Genomic DNA, 21,070 nt, shown 5'->3' with positions numbered 1-21,070 from the left:
TATCACTAGGGAGTATGCCTTTTTATCTTTGATTAAGAGTAGCCGAGATTTGGCCAAGTTGTGATCTAATTTCTTGATGGAAGTTGAGTGAGAACCTATAACTTGCTCCAAGCTTTTCATTTTATCTCTTGTTCTTTCCAAAAGGAATCGGTTGACTCCACCTTTCTGAATACTCGTGATAGCATGTATTCCATTTTGGAACTAGCGAGGTCGCTAATGGATAGTTGGCTTGAAATAGGTTGACTCCCCTTGGGTGGGACATAAGGATTTGAGCTCCAGTAGTTATTGTAATTGTTGTTGTGACCACCTTGATTGTTATCCCGCCAATGTAAATTCCCTTGCTCCTTGTTCCAACCTCGATTCTCTTGACCTTGCCACCAAGATCCTTGATTGGAACCTTGGTAGTTAGGTCAGGAACCCCCCGCTTGATTGTTTACAAAATTGGCCTCTTGTGCCTTATAGATTTGGAACATTGTTCACATCTTGAGATCCTTCCTTGAAGACCACTAAAGTATTAACCCGTTGTGCTTCCACCTAACACATTAGCCGTGAGAACCTCCATTTGAGTGACCAACTTTTCCATTGTTTCATCTCTCTCTTCCTCATTCTTGATTGTCTCCAGAGACAATCTTATTTTTGGAAGGACCTCATCCAGCTACTTAGCCTCTACAGTATGCCCAAGCTTCATTGGTCTCGGTTAATTTATCCAAGAGAGCACTCATAACATCATAAGAATTGTCCATCATGGACCCAACCGCAATATTATTGGCCACCGACTTGTTGACTCAATCAAGTGACCGATAAAATATTTGGAGAAGAATCCTATCGGGCAACCCATGTTTTGGACAACTCTTGATGTTCTTTTTAAATCGAGTACAAGCCTCTTTTAGAGCCTCAACCGGAAGTTGACGAAAGTTTTTTATTTCGTCAAGGAGTTGCAACATCTGGGATAGAGGAAAGAATTTCTTGAGGAAAGCTTGTGTAACGACCCGTTTGGTCGTTATTGCCTTTTCAGTAATTTTGACCCTTTCCCGAGCTTTTTTAACTCACGTTTAACTCGAGAAAACTATTGACATGCTTCTCGAGGTCTTTGGATATGATTGGGTGACTTTATGGGAAATTTGGGCTTAAAGTGAAAAAGAGTTGACTCATAATTGACATTTTTATAAATGAACCTTTTTCGGGAATTCATCAATTCTGAGAGGTTCGGATGATCTTTTAGAACTCGTGTGTATATTTGGTTCGGTTCCCAATGCACTCGGGTGCATTTTGAGACTTGGATTGGAAAATTAGTTTTCAGGTATCAGGGGTTGACTTGGTCAACAAGACCATCGTTGGGAATTCGAGACCATGAGTGCGTTCGTAGCGTGTTTTTATGTATGCCTACATATATAGTTTGTGAGCAGATGGTCTCGGGTGATAGTTGGGATTTCGGGTTGAATTAGTGAAACTTGTGTAATTTTCTAGTGTACGGTATACCCAAGAGGCACCGGGACCGCGATGGCCAGTACGGCCCCATACTTCGATGGCCACACTCTGCACTCTGACATCTTTATGTATTTTTAGGCGAGGATCGCGAGGAAGTGGTCAAGGGACCGCGGAAGCGGGAGCGCTGGAGCAGTTCATGGATCGCGGGAGCAAGTGACGGGCAGTTAAATTCATTAAATATGTATTAAAAGCCCTAAGTTGTTCATTCATTACCATTCCGACTTTAGAGCTTTTTGGCAGCATTCAAGGTTGTTCTTCACAGAAAATCATTGTGGTAAGTTCTTTCACCTTTCTCTCCATTCCATGCTACATTAATCACCTTAGGAATCCATTAAACATGCTAGTTTCCTTAAGAATTTTTTTTTTAGGCAAAGAGGGTTTATGTGGGTTCTTCATTCTAGGCTATTAAATCTCGAATTAATGGTTGGGTTAGCTCCTTTAAGCATGGGATTGATGATTATAGTCTACTATTTCATGTTTCTTCATTATTGGTGTGTAATTTATGAAATTGGAAATTAGGGTTCATACCCAAATTTGGGAGTTTTGCCTAGAATCCGAATTTAAGTGATTTTTTAGTTCTTCTAGCTTATAATTGGTGGGAATTGATCACCTAGAACATTAATTTCATGTTGAGACCTATAGATTACTAATTTCATCTTTTTAATTCATAAACCCCATTGCATAGGTTGGGATTTGGGTCTTGAATAGAAATAAGGTTTGAATAATGATTCTTCTTGATTCTAATTTCCTAATCCGGATATGACTAGACTTTCATTATATCGAGGCACAAAGGAAGGGCAAGACTAAGGTTTCACTGTTGGAGATTTGTTGTTCGGCTTTCTAAGTAGGTTACGGCTTACCTTATAGTGAGTCTTCGATTAGCGAAGCGTATGTTTAGATGATATTATCAGAGAATACATGTAAACCTTCGGGTATGAAGTTGGGTTGGATATTGCCTTAGGTTGGGCCTTGTTGAATGATTTGGGGATAGCCACCCCGTTGCGTTGTTGACTTATCTTGTTCTATTTACTTATTGGCTCGTTGCCATGTTAAGACATTGGATATTGGTGATTAGTGATATATCATAATTATGATATTACGGTACCTTACTTTGATTTGATATTGAGATGAGAATTGTGATTCCATTGTGGCATATTGTGTAGCCTTATTATTGATATTACTTGTGTATCATGTGTGGTACTATTTAGGATTGAATTGTTTATTTGATATTACATTGCATCATATTCGTACTCATTTTCATGATACATTTATATTGCCTTGTTATGGTACTGAGGATGGAAAGTGAGAAGGAAATACATATGCATTGAGACACATTTGATACAAGTCATCTTTAGGTTTGTGTCGCGATGTGGACGTACTATTACGAGACTTATTGTATATCGAGTCATCTACGAAGTGTGTGCGGAATGACTGATATGAGGCGTATTAGTTGGATATGGAGTCATCTTTGGGCTGTGTGCGAAGTGACTGGTACATGGACTTCGCGGGTCCCCTATGGGTTGTGCTGTCGAGATGTGATATTCCATCGTTAGAGTACATATGTACGGTGCATATGCATTGGATTAATCATTCATACATTATTGCATTGGATTGTACCTCTTGGTTTTCTAGTGATATGGTTGTGATATAATTGTGACATACTAGTTCGGATTGGTTATACTGAGACTTAGGACAGTTGGGTTTAGATGCTATAACATAGGTGATGACTTATACCGTGGTTATTGATTAGTGTTGACTTGTACCTTGTTGTTTTACGTGTTTAACTTGCTTTGTTGTCTTTATATACGTTAGCTAGTCTTAATCGTCCTATGATACCTATCGATGCATTGTTCTTTGTCTTTCGAACTACCTTTTGCGTTCTTTTATGAATCGTGCGTACGGTTGGATGTACCGCCATCGTGGGCGATAGTTCGAGGTTGTGATTCGAGTCTATTCAGTGAGCATGAGGACGTTCGCTTTTGAAGACTCTTATACTACTTATGTCTTACTTTTCATTACGGTACGTGATTTTAGATTACTTGTGTATTATTATCACTGTTCAGACTGGTAGTATTTTGGTTTAGATGCTCTCGTATGACCAGACCAGATATTGCATTTGGATTCTCATTACCTCCGCATTTCTTTGTATCATTATTGTGAGACTTGCGTTATTCTATTTTCTTCCGCTTTACTTTATCTATGATTGTTGGGATAATGGTCCGTCTACTGAGGCGGGAAAGGTACGTGCCCACACGACTTAGTGAAAATGGGTCGTGACAGCTTGAGTCAATTCCGCCCAAGTTGTGATAGACCCGGTCGGAAGATCATCCAAGCATGCTGTGGCTTCCCCCTTGAGAGAGAACGGGAAAAGACTCAACTTGACTGTCTCGCTTGAGACATTTGGATGCACGTCGGTGGTACACACCCCAAGAAAGTTCTTGAGGTTTCTATTCGGGTCATCATTGGCTAGACCTCCGAATAAGCCCTTAGTGTTGAGTAGGTGCATCATGGTGTTATTTATATGAAAACTTGCGTTTCTTTGGATCAGAGGTGGGCGGATAGCGGATGCCTACCCAGTCTCCTCTACCATGCCATCATCGGAATCAGAGTCCATCATTTCACCTAAATCAACACAATTAACAACAAGAAAGTAAGAAGAGAAAAAAAGACTAAAATTAGAGTTTTACACTAATTGGTAAATTTCTAGACGTATTCCTCTGCAACGGCGCCAAAATTTGATGCGTCCAAATTATATCTATCAAAATAGGAATAAAAGGTCGTTGTCAAATATAGAACCCAACAATGTTGGGGTCGAATCACACAGAGAATACAATGAAGAAATATACTTGCTAAGTGTAACGCTCTACTATTAGTCTATATTTCTAGGGATATATAACACCCCGTACCTTTAACCTAAGCTTTGACCATGATCCTAGACTTAGAAAATCAGATAAAGAATGTCGAAATTTGAAATTTCCTCTTCAGTTGTAAGATGGAGGTTTACGCCCATGAACAGTGATCGTATTTCAGTATACGGCCCGTATTTCAAGTCGTAAACTGGTACCAAAGATTTCTGAGCATTCTGGAATTTGACACTTAGAGGTTACATCGTTAAAAACGGACCGTATTTCAAAATATGGCCCGTATTTCAAAACGTATTTGGAATTTGGGAAAACTTCCTTGATGAAAGTTGTAGATCTTTGAAATACCTTTCCAACGGTATATTACGGGGGTCAAATGGACATCTTTGTAAAGAGTTATGGCCATTTTACCGAAGAGACGCATGCGATCCCTTTCGGAATACGGACCGTATTTCAAAATACGACGTATTTCAAAATACGGCTCTGATCGTGCTTGACGTAAACCGCAATTTCCCGAACGAAGATATATTCGTCCATATCAGTTCAAATCATTATTTTTCATTCCTTCAAGCCCTAGAACGACCTCCTACCCTCTCTATCATCAAGGAACACGAGGTAAGCCTACTCTAATTATTCCAAGTCAATTCTAATACATATCCTTGTAATCTAAACAAGAAATCATCATTCCTAAAACTAGGGTTTTCAAGAAAACCCATCTCAAGATTCAAGAATTCAAGATTTTGAAAATCTTCTTCAAAGCTCAAGTCTTTAATTCAAGTTTTGGAGCGACTAAGGTATGTAGAGTTACTATCTACGTGTGGGAACATCATTGTTCTTCCCCACGCCTCATAATCCATAAATTATGATTCTCTACTAAAACTAGGGTTTTTATACCATGCTCATGATAACGCTAGGTCCATGTCCATGATTATACTATGTATGAATTGTTATAATTCCATCATTGAGTTCTTAATATTTCTTTATGATTATTGAGAATCCATCCGTAATCCATGAAAACCCATATATCTCATTCCATGGGTTCATGAATGCTAGTTTATGATATATTATGCTATTTTCAAGAAAATACTATACATGTTTTACAAGTTCATGCAAGCAAGTAATAATTCATGATATCCATGTACAAGCAAGTTATATTCATGAAAACCATGGGCAGCAAGTGCCACTTATTTTACATGTTCAAATTTTTGGGAGTTGCTTTAATTACCGAGAAAGGCTTCGATAGCACAAAACTACGTAGCCACCGTAGGATGAGGATTGCTCCACCCATGTCCCGGACGATCTCTCATAATGACTAGATCCTTTCATATTTTATTAAATCTCATGTTCCCTGGCAAGGGCGGGTGTTCTGCCGGCGGACGCAACGCACCGATCCGTGATCGGTTATAAGTTATTGCTCTCCTTATGATATTTTTACCATGTTATATATATATATATATATATATATATATATCCATGCTCATGCTCGTATTCATGTTCATGCCCGGTTTTCGATTTCGGTTCTTACCATGTTATTCCATGTCCCATGTTATTTCTTTCGATTGCTTTACATACCAAGACATTCGATGTGTTTGACGTCCCATTTTATTGCCGGAGGCCTCGCATTTCACGATGCGGTACGTATTTACGAGGGTGCCGCATTTGCTCGGTAGGGGATTTGCTCGTATCAGGCTCATTGGTGAGCCCCCATCTCATTCGAGGTTTGATCGATTATCTTTATTTTACTAGTCATGCATTTAAAGGTATCTTTGGGGCCTTGTCCCAGCAAGTACATTTTCCAGTCAAGATTCATGAATAGAGGTTTCATAGGCTAGTCAGTTTAGTTATGTTAGACATGCAAGGTGTTTAGCCATCTTTGGCTCAACTCGTGTTATTTCCGCATTTATGATTTAAACAAGTATTTCATTAAATTATTATGACATCTCATATTTTATAAAAGCTCATCACGTTCATGCTATATTTCTGCTCATGTATACCTCATGATGATTCAGCAAGCCATGTGGTTCACTCGGTCACATGCAGTATGGCACCGAGTGCCGTGTTTCGCCCAGGCCATGGTTCGGGGCGTGACAGGATAGGGGTATAATAATGATTGGTTTGAAGATTGTTAACTTAATTTATCACTAATTGTTGTTAAAATATAATCTATTGGTAAAAGGACTAAGGTTGTGGTTCCAATGGAAAGTTATGCAATTGGATATCAATCCAACTCATCTATATGTCTAGATTTAATTAAATATGGACTACGTAGATTTATCAAAAGTCTCTCGACTAAATTGATAAATATCATTACTAAGCTTTCTCAAGCCTTAGAATGTAGAAAATGTGAACACCCATTTTATTTCAAGTTAGCTTTCCTATCTCTAGCTCAAGCTATTAGATGGGGTTTAAAGCCCCAAATCCTTGCTATTTAACTCTTTTCCTAATTTTTACTTTCTTTCTCAAGCAAAGGCAAAGTATTTAGGCACAAATAATGTTGGCCACCATTAAAAGTCATTAAAGCTTGAAGAGTTAATAAAAAAAAAATCTTTAACATACAAATGTAGTTGAAATATAAAACCGAATCATATAACTAACACATTTGGTCCTACAACCTTAGCTAAATGGTTTAGCTACTCATGTGCATTAAATACAAAACAATGGTAAAAAGAATATTCACAAAGCTTACAATGATTAATGGAAGAAGACGACACAAAGGAGAAAGATTCTCCTTAAAAGTTTCAACCACCACTATTCAATGGCACTAATGGCTAAAACACAACAATAAAGTCTGTCAAGAAATAGTCAATAATGTTCACAAAAACCTAGGCACGAGTATTTAAAGACAGAGAACAAAAATTGCCTAAATGACGACATGCAGCGCTCAGAATGCGGTGGCATCAAGCGTATGCAACACCGCAAACTCAACTGCATCTAGAGTTTGCGGTGTCGCATGTACTCTGCATTCTAGTGCACTTTGTTTGGTTCACTGGTTGCTTGGAGCTGGAGTATGCAATCGCATTTTGGAGTTTGCGGTGCCGCATCTTGTATCACATCTTGCTACATTTTGGCAAACTTGTTGTTGATCTCTACAAACACTTTGCGACCGCATCTCGAATATGCTAAGCCGCATCTTAGCCGCATTCTCATCATTTTTCTCCTTTTTCTGCCAATTGTTCCATTTATGCCCTCACACTAACAAAATCTTAAAACACACAAAAACATCATAGAAATAGAGAAAAATACTTGAAATAACTCCTAAAAAGAATAAGAAGTGGATGTAGAAAGCCTGAAAATCACGACTTATCACATGGTTGACTAAATCCACAAAAACCTTCAATCAGCTCCAAATGCACAAATATATACATATAAGGAAGATAATTAATACCATAAAAGCACAATTGAAGAAGAGAAGAAAAAAACTTTATCTGAGTTTCAGTTTCAAAAGGAGAAAATCTCATTAGAACTTACTTGACATGCCAAGCTTTTTTAAGCAAAGAGACTCGTGTCCTTCAAGTCGCACGTTGCTTTGATTTTTTTTTTTTGTTCCCATTTGTAAAGCAATAGAAAACAGACCACAACCACGTGAAAAAGGCTTTCCTCAATAAAAGCCCACGGAAGGGCCAAAGCACAACAAGCCTACTCATAATCAAAGCAAGTCCAAGCCCATGCAAAAGGGAGGAGAATCTTTCTGGAAATCCTTGAGAATCTGCTTGGATTCCATGGTTCACAAAATCCCCAATAACCACAAAAATGTTAGAATGTGAGGTTGTTAGAGTTTACGCTGGATAAATGAGTAACGATTTGGGGATTTAGGGTGGAGTAAGTGAAGGTGGCGCTGCGACGTTAAATCAAGCGCTTCTTGAGGACAAGCAAAGACTTTAAGTTGGGGGTGTTGATGTGCCGTGAAATTATGGCACATCTAACGCTTTTTAACTCTAAGTTTTACTTGTTTTCGAGCAAGTTTGTGTTAGTTTGATGTGTTTTGTGTGTTGTTCAGGTATTTCGAAGTTAGAATGCTCGGGAAGCGTAAAAATGAGGAAATTAAGCAATTTGTCCTGATAAGCATAAGGACGGACCATCAATATGCTCGACGGTCCGTCGAGTTGCCTCGTCTTTAAGTTCCTACAAAGTGACAAATCATCAGATCATCATCAGATTGTCGACTTGCACCGTCGACATGATCGACGGTCCGTCGAAGTGCTTCGACGGTGGAGTTCCTGCAGAGTGAAAAAGAGTATTCAGATCGTCGATATGGTCATCGAACATGTCGACGACCGTCGAAGTGCAAGCCGAACTGGAACAGGACTGGGATTGATTATTCCAAGTTTAACTTGTATAAATACCTGTTTAGGTTTTATTTTCAGACATCTGGAGTTTTAAACGTGTAGTAATTACTTGTGAGTTGTTATTACTTTTGAAGATTTTCCAGACAATTACATTCATTACTTTCAAATTTTATTCGTAAGTTCAATACAAAATTCAATTATGCAATCTTCAATCTTTTATTGTTTTCTTGTTGCCATGAGTAGCTAAACACCTTACAAAGATTGTGAACCCAAGGATGAGTGTGTTGTGATTGGGGATCGTGAAAGATATACGCATAATGGATTGTTAGGGTTTATTTGTTCTTCGTTTTCATCATATAGTTAGTGGTTGCAAACATTAGCTAACGCCGCCAAACTTTAGTTTATTTGGGAAAATAGCTAGGGTTAGGTAAGAACAAATAACAAAAACTCAAGGCTTTAAATCTTGTTTAATAAATTCACTTAGGAATAAGAGGAATTTACTTGGCATAATTAACCGTTCTTCATGCATACTTTCTTATATTTGGAAAAAGCATAGAAAGAAATAATCTTTTCTTATTGGGAAATAGTTCAGATTCACATAGAGGTTAAGTGCATCCATACAAATGATCCATTAGAAGTATATCAAGATCGATACCCATGATCAGACACTTTATCTGACGAGGACACAACCTTGGTTCTTTTTACCCATATAGTTACAACTTTAAATTTCCAGTCACTTTAAATTAGTCCACAAACCAAAACAACTATAAAACCCTTTTTTTTTTAATACACCAGGATCGCAAGATTAGTATAATACTTGTTTAATAAACTTTTCACACCATATTCTCTGTGGGATTCGACCCCAACCTCGTTGGGTTACTATATTTGACATCGTCCGCTTTACGCTATTAAAAGTGTAAATTTGAGCGTATCAAATTTTGGCATCGTTGCTGGGGAATACGGTTTTGAAATTACTAAATAGTGTTTACTCTTCTTAAAGTCTTTGTCATATTCCAACACACCTCGTTTGCTATCTTGTAAACCAGGTGATCATGGCTAACAACGATCTTCCAGTCGACAATGTTTTTGCTGATGAGTCAGAAGGGCGAGGAAGACTTTAAATACCAATTATTCATCAGAAATTGTTGCCACTACTATCAAGTTTGATAATTCCCTCTATCATATGCTCAAACAAGAGGGATACTTTCGGAATGCAGTCGATGATGACCCTCATCAACACATAACAAACTTTCTGGATGTGTGCTCTCAGCACATCCAGCGGAGTGTGACTCTAGAAGCGGTTCGGCTAAAACTCTTCAAATATTCGTTAGCTGGAGAAGTGAGAAAATGGCTCATAAATCTGCCCTGAAACTCCATTGCTATATGGGAAGAGATGGTCAAAGTGTTTCTCAGGAAGTGGTAGCCCCCAAGTAAAAGAGCTGAAATTCGTGATCAGATTTACGAGTTCAAATAATGTAATGGGGAACAACTTTTTAAAGCTTGGGAGAGGTACAAAGAATATTTGGATAGGAGTCCAAGCCATAGTTTTCCAGTCCAGTTTTGAAGGAGAAGTTCTATAGAGGTTGGATCCTATGACCCAAAACGATAGCTAACAATGCTTTGCCACGGTGTTTCATGAATAAGTCCTATACTACTATTACGTATACTTGATCGATTGACTACACCTTTTGACCCAAGCATGACATTCAAGTAATTCGATGGGCTATCACTTGGAACACCATTGATTCAAAACATTGTGAAAGATAGCCAGGAAACGCAGTAGACATTAGCACAATTGGCCACTAGTCTCTCTTTACTGACAAAGAGGCTTGATGAGAGAGAAGCAAAAAAGGTGAACGTTTGTAAAGATATCTCAGGCATGCCGCGGAATGTACCAAGTCCCGGAAGGGTCCATATCAAGAGGGCCTCCCTCAACCAATTAAGAATCTTCGGTATGCATGCGTATTACGTAGCGAAAAGGGATATTCCTTGGCCAATTCGGAGATGCGGAGACCCGACGAGGGCGGGGGTCGTACGATCAAGGAACTACGACGACGACAACCTGGCCGAGACGCCGGTGAAGGAAGCAGCGGAGCCGCCACGGAAGGATCCATGAAAGAGTATCAGGGTTTTGTGGGCCCACCTCGGACCCAACCATAGTAAAATACGTAAATTATGGATAATAAACCTTAGGGAGTCGTCCATAACCATCTTAGAGTGTTTCGACTCCATTTATGGAAGTTGCATACTTATAGGTCAATTTAGAAGAAATTGGTTCAATCTTCTTGAATGATTTGGCGCTATTTTCAATCTTGGATTGTGAGTCGCAAAAGTGCAATCAAGGCTCGCTTCCAAACTTTGTTACACTCGAGAACATGCCAAAGAAAGATAGGGAAGGCTTTACATACCTTGGTTGTGCCTTACGCTCCTCAAGTCTCAATTCCCGTTTCGTCCAAAAACGCAAATGGTCATCTTTACCGAGTTACTATTCATGCAAGTTAACATTTCAATTTGGTTAAATACTTGGCTACCGAAATTTCGGCAAGACCTCCCCTATAAATATGACACCCCGAGAATTTGACTCGGCTCAAAATAACCAACAACAAGCCAACAACAACACCAACAACAACAATTATCGACTAGAATCGCAATTACTAACATAATTAGTCTTCTTTCTTCATAAACAACAACTTCCAACTAACTTCACATTTTCAAACTAATATCAATATTTTCATACTCATTTACTCATTCAAGACCATTCAAATGCAATTCAAGAACATTTCACATTATTTCACAAATTATACAAAAACTCCACCGAAGCCATAATTCACTTCAAAACTTCCAACTTCCAACATAAATTCATAACATATTTTATCTTTCAATTCCATTAACAACTATCATAATTTGCATCATACAATTTCATTCTCCAATATTACATAAACTTATATAAAATCATATACTTTCCGACAACAACTTAACAACAAATTCTTCATGTTAACTTAAACCATTATTCTTCCATCTACTTCACAAGGCCTTAACGACACAATTAACATAACAAACAAAATTAATTCATTTCATTTCAATGTTCCATACCCCACGGCCAACATCCATATTCCCAACTTCCATCAAATTCATTCAACTTTCATTTTCCAATATAAATTTCCATCATAACCACAACTAGAACACAATATAAAATTTAACATCATAGCCATATATATACACACACACACACGGCCATATATATATATATATACACACATGCACATGCACACACACCACCAAACCCCTCATGATTTCCATTCAATTCCATTCACTCTAATATATATAAATCTTCCATAACATAAAAGGAACATGAAACCTTACCTTTTCCAATTTCTTGTTGCCACCAAGAACCTTTCTTGCCAAAAAATTATACCATGTTGGAGAGGAACTTGAGCTTAGTAATAATTCCAAAAGAGATGGATTTTTGAACCAAGAATAAAGCTCCAAGAATTTTTTCTTTTTCTCTTCTCTCTCTTTTTTCTCTTTAGCCGATTGCCTCTCTTCTCTTTTTTCTTGATTTTTTTTGATTTTTCTTGAAATTTCTAGAGATGAACAAGCATATATATATTATAATTTTTGTCACATGGAATTAATTATTTTTGGTGGACTTGGGCCTTGGTGGCCGGCCACCCTTCTCCAAAATTGGGCCTCATTTTTTATTTTTTTTTTTGGCCCAATTCTCATAATCTCGTTTTGTAATTCCCGAAACTAATTTCCAAAATTCCAATTTTGCCCTTAAGCCTTCTCCAGTGTTTCCACATTCAAGTTTCCATATCCGCCACACACTTACTGAGAAAAATTCAAACTTGGCCTTATTCTCATAAATCACAATTATTTCGAATTTTCGATTATGCAAAAATGCGGGATATAACATCCTCCCCCTTTAAAACATTCGTCCTCGAATGTTAATTCAACCTCATGGTAGATCAAAATCAGTCGGGGAGGTCTTCTTGCCATTTACATACTTGCACTTAATCGAAGAACTTGTAAAGGCCTTCATTTTCCAATTTCATCCATCTTCCTTCGATATCACCGCATTAGGGCTGTTCGTACCGTCTCAAATCGGATATACGGCGGACAGAATCTTAACCAGAACCAGAAGATCAAACGGACGTCAGACGAAGTTATATCCGGAGTCAGAAGTACAAAAGTACGACAGACAGAATCATATTCCGACGTCGTCTTAAGCGGTTTCAAAATCGAGCCGGACGTACGAAGGTATATCGACGGGTCCATAATCGAAAGTCGGACATAAATCCGTAGTTTAGAAATAGGTCGGATGGATTTCGTAATCGGAGTCGGACGTATAGAAATTTATCGGACCGATTTGAAATCGAGTCCGTATAGACACATTACGCCGGATTCACGGTCGAGGTCGGATGTACGGACGTATGTCGGACGGTCCGCGATCGAAGGCGTACATACGAAATATATCGAACGAGTCGTATCGAGTCGGATGTACGGAGATTTATCGTACGATTTGAAGTCGAATCGGACGTACCAAAGTATATCGGACGGAAATTATGATCGGAGTCGGACGTACGGTGGTATATTAAACGAAAACGTAATCGGTTCGAAGCACGGGGTTATGGTAAACGAGAACTCCACCGAAACGCGGGGGCGCGGGAAATACGGCGTACGAATCGCGATCAGAGTCGAACTACCTTTACTATACTCCAGAGACTTACGGAAATTTCCTTGTCATTCTACTTACAAACATTTCCAATCGCCATTCAAATTTGCTTTGGTTTCGAGAACCGTCTTGCTTTTCATTCTTCTCCGATCTCGTACATCTTAATCGGTGTAACCTTTTTAAGATCTCTAATACTCCACATACTCAAATTCCACTTAAGTTGCCTCAATTTCTCATTTAGTCTCCATATCCATATTTGTGAAAAATTCTTGACGTACTTCCCAGGGGGGTCACCCATCCCAGGATTGCTCTGGTCTCAGCACGCTTAACTTCAAAACTTCTATGCATTCGGATGCGTTATCGGTAATATCACTGCGTCAAATGCCCCACACGATCTTTGCCACGTAATTTAGGGCAGTTCAGCGCCTTAATAAATTTTTCAGAAATTTTCGTAGCGGGTCCCACCCCGGTCCAAACTACACAATTACCATATTGCCCTTCAGAATTCCTCAACATCTACTTCCACTTGTACTCATAATTATCCACCACCCGGGGTTTCTAGATTTATACTTATGGCGAGGACATCTCAGTCGCCCTTACTGTCACCGGATAATATTTTACAAAAATCATACACACATAGGAAATTCTAGGAAGCTCATATACTTATAAAATAATCAATTTCGGGTCTGACACGGGAGGCAAACCGTGCGAGGTGTGTCCACCATCATCCTCGTCTGTCGCTCCCTACCTACAAAAACCGCACTATCACCCACATCCGAATCGGAGGGGGTATCGGGATGATCGGACAAATCCCGGCGCACGGGTGTCCGGGACATAGAAAAGAGAAATCCGTAGCACTCTCCGAGGTGGCCGGGCTATCGGGGTTCTCCCTCGCGAAACAACTGGGCGTACCCGAAAATCCTCTCCTCCGTCGTCCCGGAAAGAAGGCTCCCGATGGATGCGCCTCAACTATCCTCCTCCGCGGAGGTAAGAAACTCTGGAGGGGTCATCGCCGGATCCTTCGAGATATCGTGTCGTAGCCATCCTCCGCGGAATCCTCTCGCTCTAGAAATCGGAGACTGCGGAGGAATCGTGGCCGGGTCCTCCGACGGATCCGTATCGTAACTATCCTCCGCGGGATCCTCCGAAGGGTCCGTCTCAATCGAGTAACCGGGGCTCGCGCTCGATCTCGGCCCGGTGACATCCCAGGGGCCTTCTTGGCACCCCCATCCCCCTCGTCGAAACCACCCTCTTCATCTTTATCAACCTACAATCACCCGCAAGGAGAGGGTCGAAATAATTTCCAAAAATGCGGACGCCGATGCTCTTTTCGAGCCTCGCTCGAAACACGCAATTCGTTGGAGGAACCATCCCGATAACACGGCTACTATCGCACGATCTAAGATTCCAAGAAAGGGTAACATAACATCCTAGATGTCCCGTAGCCTCCCGTTTATAGATGTGGGGCCCAACACACCGATAAACAAGACTCTACTAGACACGGCTGCACAGACATTCCGAGAACCGACCGCTGCGATACCACTTTTGTCACGACCCGGCCCGTGCCGGATCGGTGTCCTAACCGGACACCCACACGTACCTACCTCGGATAGGCGTACCATACCAAATACCCGGCTAATTCCATTTAAACATACATAAATTCGTACGGATTATACAATACATCGCACAAAAACATATACATATATACATACGAAACCTCGTACACTAGCCGTTAGGCTATCATATATCAGTCGCAAACTCGAGCATACGTACACGACCGGTGACAACCCACAAACCCACGGACATGTCTACGGGCCTCTAACATACGAACGAGAATCGAAAGACGGGACGGGGCCCCGCCGTACCCAAATGATCATATATACGGAACATACAACAACGGAAGATATATACCAAAAGTATCGGCTCCGATCAAAGGGAGCTCTCCAAACAACAAACGGATACCCTAAACTGGCGGCGTACCGTGCGGCGCGTCTGTACCTGTGGGCATGTAACACAGCCCCCGAAGAACAGGGGGTCAGTACGAAAATGTACCGAGTATGTAAAGCGGAAACAGAACATACATAATCAGAATAACCAGAGTCAGATATGCAAAATCGTAACAGACGGAAATCGGATCCATAGAGCGGACGGAGCGTCGGATTCGTAGCGGACCCCGGACTTACGGGCGTACGTACGAGCGAGGCTCTCGGACAAAACCGAGAACTCAAATGTATGACGTGACGAGAATCGGACTGTCCGAATCGGATTTTCGAAATGTGACGAGACGAGTCATGATCCAAATCGGACATACGAATCATAGTCCAAATCGGGAATCATGCATGCGAGTCATAATCACATACGGACGTACAAATCGGATACGGACATCCAATCACATACGGACGGATCCCGGCCCTTTAGTAAGGGACGCGGTAACGAACCCGGCCCTCGTAGTACGGGACGCGGTGGACGAACGGGAATCGGATCAAATGCCATCCCGGCCGCCATCCCCATAATATCACATAATCGGATCATAATCGGATACGGACGGATCCCGCCCGCACATCCGAGGGACGCGGTGAACAATGCAAAGGAGGTGCACGAATCACAGAACCTGGCCCGGGCGCAGTGAAGGAAGCATTGAGGCATCCACGAACAGACAAATGAGAAACCATATGCATACAGACCGACATACAGACTTAATAAAACTGAAACAGCTCAGAAAGCAGGTCAAATCAGAGTAGGCAGATTATATCAGAACAGAGTGTCCGAGAATCGTTCGGATATCGGACTAATATCAAGGTTCGTAAAGATAGGTCATAATACTTATTAGTTAGCGGACGGAAACATAATTAAGAGTTACCCATAAGAAGAACGGACGAAATAGATCAATTTAAGCCATACCGGAGTATCGGGTTTTGTGGGCCCACCTCGGACCCAACCATAGTAAATACGTAAATTATGGATAATAAACCTTAGGGAGTCGTCCATAACCATCTTAGAGTGTTTCGACTCCATTTATGGAAGTTGCATACTTATAGGTCAATTTAGAAGAAATTGGTTCAATCTTACTGAATGATTTGGCGCTATTTTCAATCTTGGATTGTGAGTCGCAGAAGTGCAATCAAGGCTCGCTTCCAAGCCTGTTACACTCAGAACATGCCAAAGAAAGATAGGGAAGGCTTTACATACCTTGGTTGTGCCTTACGCTCCTCAAGTCTCAATTCCCGTTTCGTCCAAAAACTGCAAATGGTCATCTTTACCAGTTACTATTCATGCAAGTTAACATTTCAACTTTGGTTAAATGCTTGTCTACCGAAATTTCGGCAGCACCTCCACTATAATTGTGACGCCCCGAGAATTTGACTCGGCTCAGAATAACCAACAACAAGCCAACAACAACACCAACAACAACAATTATCGACTAGAATTGCTTACTAACATAATTAATCTTCTTTCTTCATAAAGCAACAACTTCCAAACTAACTTCACATTTTCAAACTAATATCAATGTTTTCATACTTATTTACTCATTCAAGACCATTCAAATACAATTCAAGAAGCATTTCGCATTATTTCACAAGTTATGCAAAAATTCCACCGAAACCATAATTCGTTCAAAACTTCCAACTTCCAACATAAACTTCCATGGCATACTTTTATCTTTCAATTCCATTAACAACTATCATAATTTGCATCTTACAATTTCATTTCCAATATTACATAATCTATAACAAAATCATATACTTTCCGACAACAACTTCTTCATGTTAACTTAAACCATTATTCTTCCATCTACTTCACAAGGCCTTAACGACACAATCAACATAACAAACAAAATTGATTCATTTTCATTTCCATGTCCTATACCCCACGGCCAACATCCATATTCCCAAATTCATTCGAATTCATTCAACTTTCATTTCCAACATGAATTTCCATCATAACCACAACTAGAACACAATATAAAATTTAACTTACCATAGCCATGCACCATACACACACACACACACACACACACACACACGGCTCACACATGCACATGCACACACACCATAATTTCATGATTTCCATTCACTCTAACATCCATAAATCTTCTACAACATAAAAGGAACATGAAACCTTACCTTTTCTTAATTTCTCCACTTGCCACCAAGATCACTTTCTTGCCTTGAAAATTATACCATGTTGGAGAGGAGCTTGAGCTTAGTAATAATTCCAAAAGAGATGGATTTTTGAACCAAGAATAGGCTCCAAGAATTTTTCTCTTCTCCTAGATGATTAAACATGGCTTCTTATCATAAATCACAATTATCATCACATTTTCCGATTATGCATGGGCTTGGCTACTTATGGACCATGTCCGGCCTACCATGAGGAACTCGGATTGGAGGGGATCACTTTCTTATGTCATTATCTAACGTGTCCCGGCCCTTTGTTCATGGACTCGGTATTTTGCAATTCATGAAACAAATTTTCAAATATACCAACGTTGCCCTTGACCTTCTCCGTGGGTCTCGGTGATCCAATATTTTCCATAAGTGACAACATACACACCATATAAATACATACGGATAACGTTATTCTTACAAATCACAACTCGGTGAATAATTTCCCGAACGTGAAAAACACGGGATATAACAGTGGAATGAATAAGGACTCGTTAGATAAATCTTTTGTGCTTATATGTATATGGCACAACGTGTAAAGATACGATGAGCCCACGCATGAGTTGGAGCAATGCAAAAATTGAACTCGATGAACACGGCCACTTCGATAACCAGGCTCGAGGGCGAGTTTCGGGTTCGTCCAACTTTTTTCCATTATTCCAATTTTGGTCCCAAATTTTTCTAAATTTTCCATGCAACAAATTCATGAACGAAGAACATTAAGGCTTATAACAAAATCATATTGGAATACCGGATGGACGACTCGTATCCAAATGCATAGGAATATTTATGTCGACGCTCGTACTTATCATAGTTAATCCGGATTGTCTCAATATACAAAAATGCCCGGATATAATCGGGATACTTTGTGCCAAATATCATATCATGATCCTTTTAATCTCTCAAATACTTATAGCTCCCGGGCATCCTCCACACTTGTATTGAAACATTTCCATCGGAATGATATCGAAAATATTCAAAATATGCGTATCGAATCGGATGGACAATAAGCTAACCGGAATACTCGCCTCGCTCTCTCTACGTCGATAACAAACCTAAAACGTGCCAAAGGTTCATTAGTCTTGTATTCTACTACGGAGGAACAATATACATAGGTCTCGGAATTGTGGGCCCACCTCGGGTCAAATGAGGTGCGTAAGGAACATCTTTACACCATAAATATCATTCGTGATAGTTTTAAGATAGTCGGATTTGTTCTAACGTTCTACACTGTTTAGGATCTCCACCATTAGCAACATAATCCGATCATCTCTTTTGAAAGCAACATAGGGCAATTTTTACGTGGATTAGACAAGTGGCTTGTGAAACCTGCGATATTGAGCAAGTATATCTAGGACATCCTCACATCGAAGTAAACACGTGAGCCTTACATGCCTTTTCCATTTTGTGCAATCTCATAATTCAAATCCCGTAGCCTCCAAAATCTACAATTGGTCACGTTTACTTTTATTAATCATAGTGCTTCAAGCATTTAATGACACTGAAGCAATTTAGAAGCTTAATCTTTCAAATAAATTCACTTATAAAGGGAAATTCGCAATATGGCTCGTGGAATTATGGAGGAAGACGTAGATACAACTCGGCCAATTTCGGAAAAATAATTTTTCATGAATCGTACTCGACAAAAAAAAAAAAAAAAAATCAAGAATCATTTGAGCCACTCTCAATATTCACAACGATTTAATGCCAAGCCGTGTTGGATTTCAATCAAAGTGTAACCACACATAAGTCCTTCTAGAATAAACCATATCTTCCATCGTGCAAGAAATTAGACATGCAAAAGAAGGAGAAACCTCACTAATATTACACTTTGAACTTCTCCACTAATCTAGAAACAATTTCCACTTGTTTCTCAACCCAAACAATTCATATAATCTCATAGAATCATTTACGACAACATCAAGCTACAAATCATGAAAGTTTCATCATTGTAGCCAAGTGAACATCATTCTTGAGGTAAGAACTACACTTTTTCTTGTATATTCCTGAATTTCCCTTTGTTACAGCAACAACTAACAGATGGATGAAATTAATCCATTCTTTTCCAGGTCATGTGTGGCCGTGACTTGCGGCCTCAACTATATATGTTGTATGTTGTGTTCCATATTTTAATAATTTTTTTTTTTGTTTTGAGTGCATGTTGTAGTGTACAAATGTAAATCATCCATGGAATTCATGGAGAATATGAATATAGGGGTGTGGCCGTTTCCATGTATTCCTGTGTGTGTAGAAATCATGTGCTAATTATTTTATTTAGTTTGGTTGTTATTGTTGTGAATGTTTCATGTTAATAATGGAAATTGAATGATTTTGGAGAGGATGTAGTTGTGTATGCTTGATGTTGGCATGTATTTTCCTCATGTGGTGTGGAAGAAAATGAGTCAATTTTTATTTCATCTTTCTTTCTTGTTGTGTTGTGAACATTATGTCTTATTTTGTCCACCTTAATAATCTTAGTATATTTAGTCCATTTCAATCATGTGGTTGAAGTTCTATGTAAATGGAATAATATGTTCTTACTTGTATGGAAGAAGATGACTTATTTGTGGTGATGTTGAAACATTCTTTTTGCTATTCCCTTTTTTTTTGGACGCCCGGAAGGTTTTGAAAGAATTTTGCCCCTAAATTGATTGATTTTACCATTTCTTGGATTGAATTATTTCCGCGTCAATATTTTTCATATTATGATTGATAGTTTGGCCGGGTTGAATTCCCGGATTATTCTATCTCATACAAGTCACGCTAAGATGAATTCATGGGAATGATGTATTTACGGGATATAACAATCTTCTTGCGAAATTTCGGTAGCCCGTGCCATTTTAAGATTTCACTTCTAAATGCTTTCTAATCAATGTTTGGTAAATATGACCAAATTGTAGATTTTGGCAGTTGCAACCTTTGAATTTGAGTAGCATAAGAAGCGAAAAAGGTATGTAAGGCTTCACCTTTCTTTCTTGGCATGTCTTAGACATAATAGGCTTGAATATGGGCCTCGGGATGATTCCATTCCTAGAAATCCCGCACTTGAAATTTCCCATTTTCTTTTAGTAAATTGAATTAGAAATGGTGTGTTTTTATTGAAATAATTGTTTAAACATCTCTAACTTGCCCAAATAGGACCCAAGTGACCTTAAGACCTTCATAAGTGACTCATGAAGCTTAACGCACGTAAATTGTGTACGCCGCCTCATTTGCCCGAGGTGGGCCCACTATTCCCGGATTTCTCTTATTATCCCATTTGGCTTATTTTCATTCTATAGTTAAGGAAAGCTTTTGGGTATTATTCCGACTCTAAATAATAGTTGTTTTAACAAATCCATTGATTCCAAAGCATGATTCTTCTCCTCCGATAGCTAGTAAATGTTTTCCAAAATGTCCGTATTTTCCCGAACAAGGTTTATGGCAAAGTAAGTTTTACAACAATGACGATGAACATATTCTCTGATAACATGGATGATGTCAAGGAAGAAAATGTTTACATGATGAATATGACCATGATGATTCTATGATTAAAGGTTCCAAGTCTATGATTCAGTCGACGAGATGAGAACGTTAAGCTATTTGAATTCTCCT

The sequence above is a fragment of the Lycium ferocissimum genome, chromosome 12 (genome assembly GCF_029784015.1).
Source record: "Lycium ferocissimum isolate CSIRO_LF1 chromosome 12, AGI_CSIRO_Lferr_CH_V1, whole genome shotgun sequence".
Classification (NCBI taxonomy): Eukaryota; Viridiplantae; Streptophyta; class Magnoliopsida; order Solanales; family Solanaceae; genus Lycium; species Lycium ferocissimum.
Note: the sequence above shows the minus strand (reverse complement) of the source record.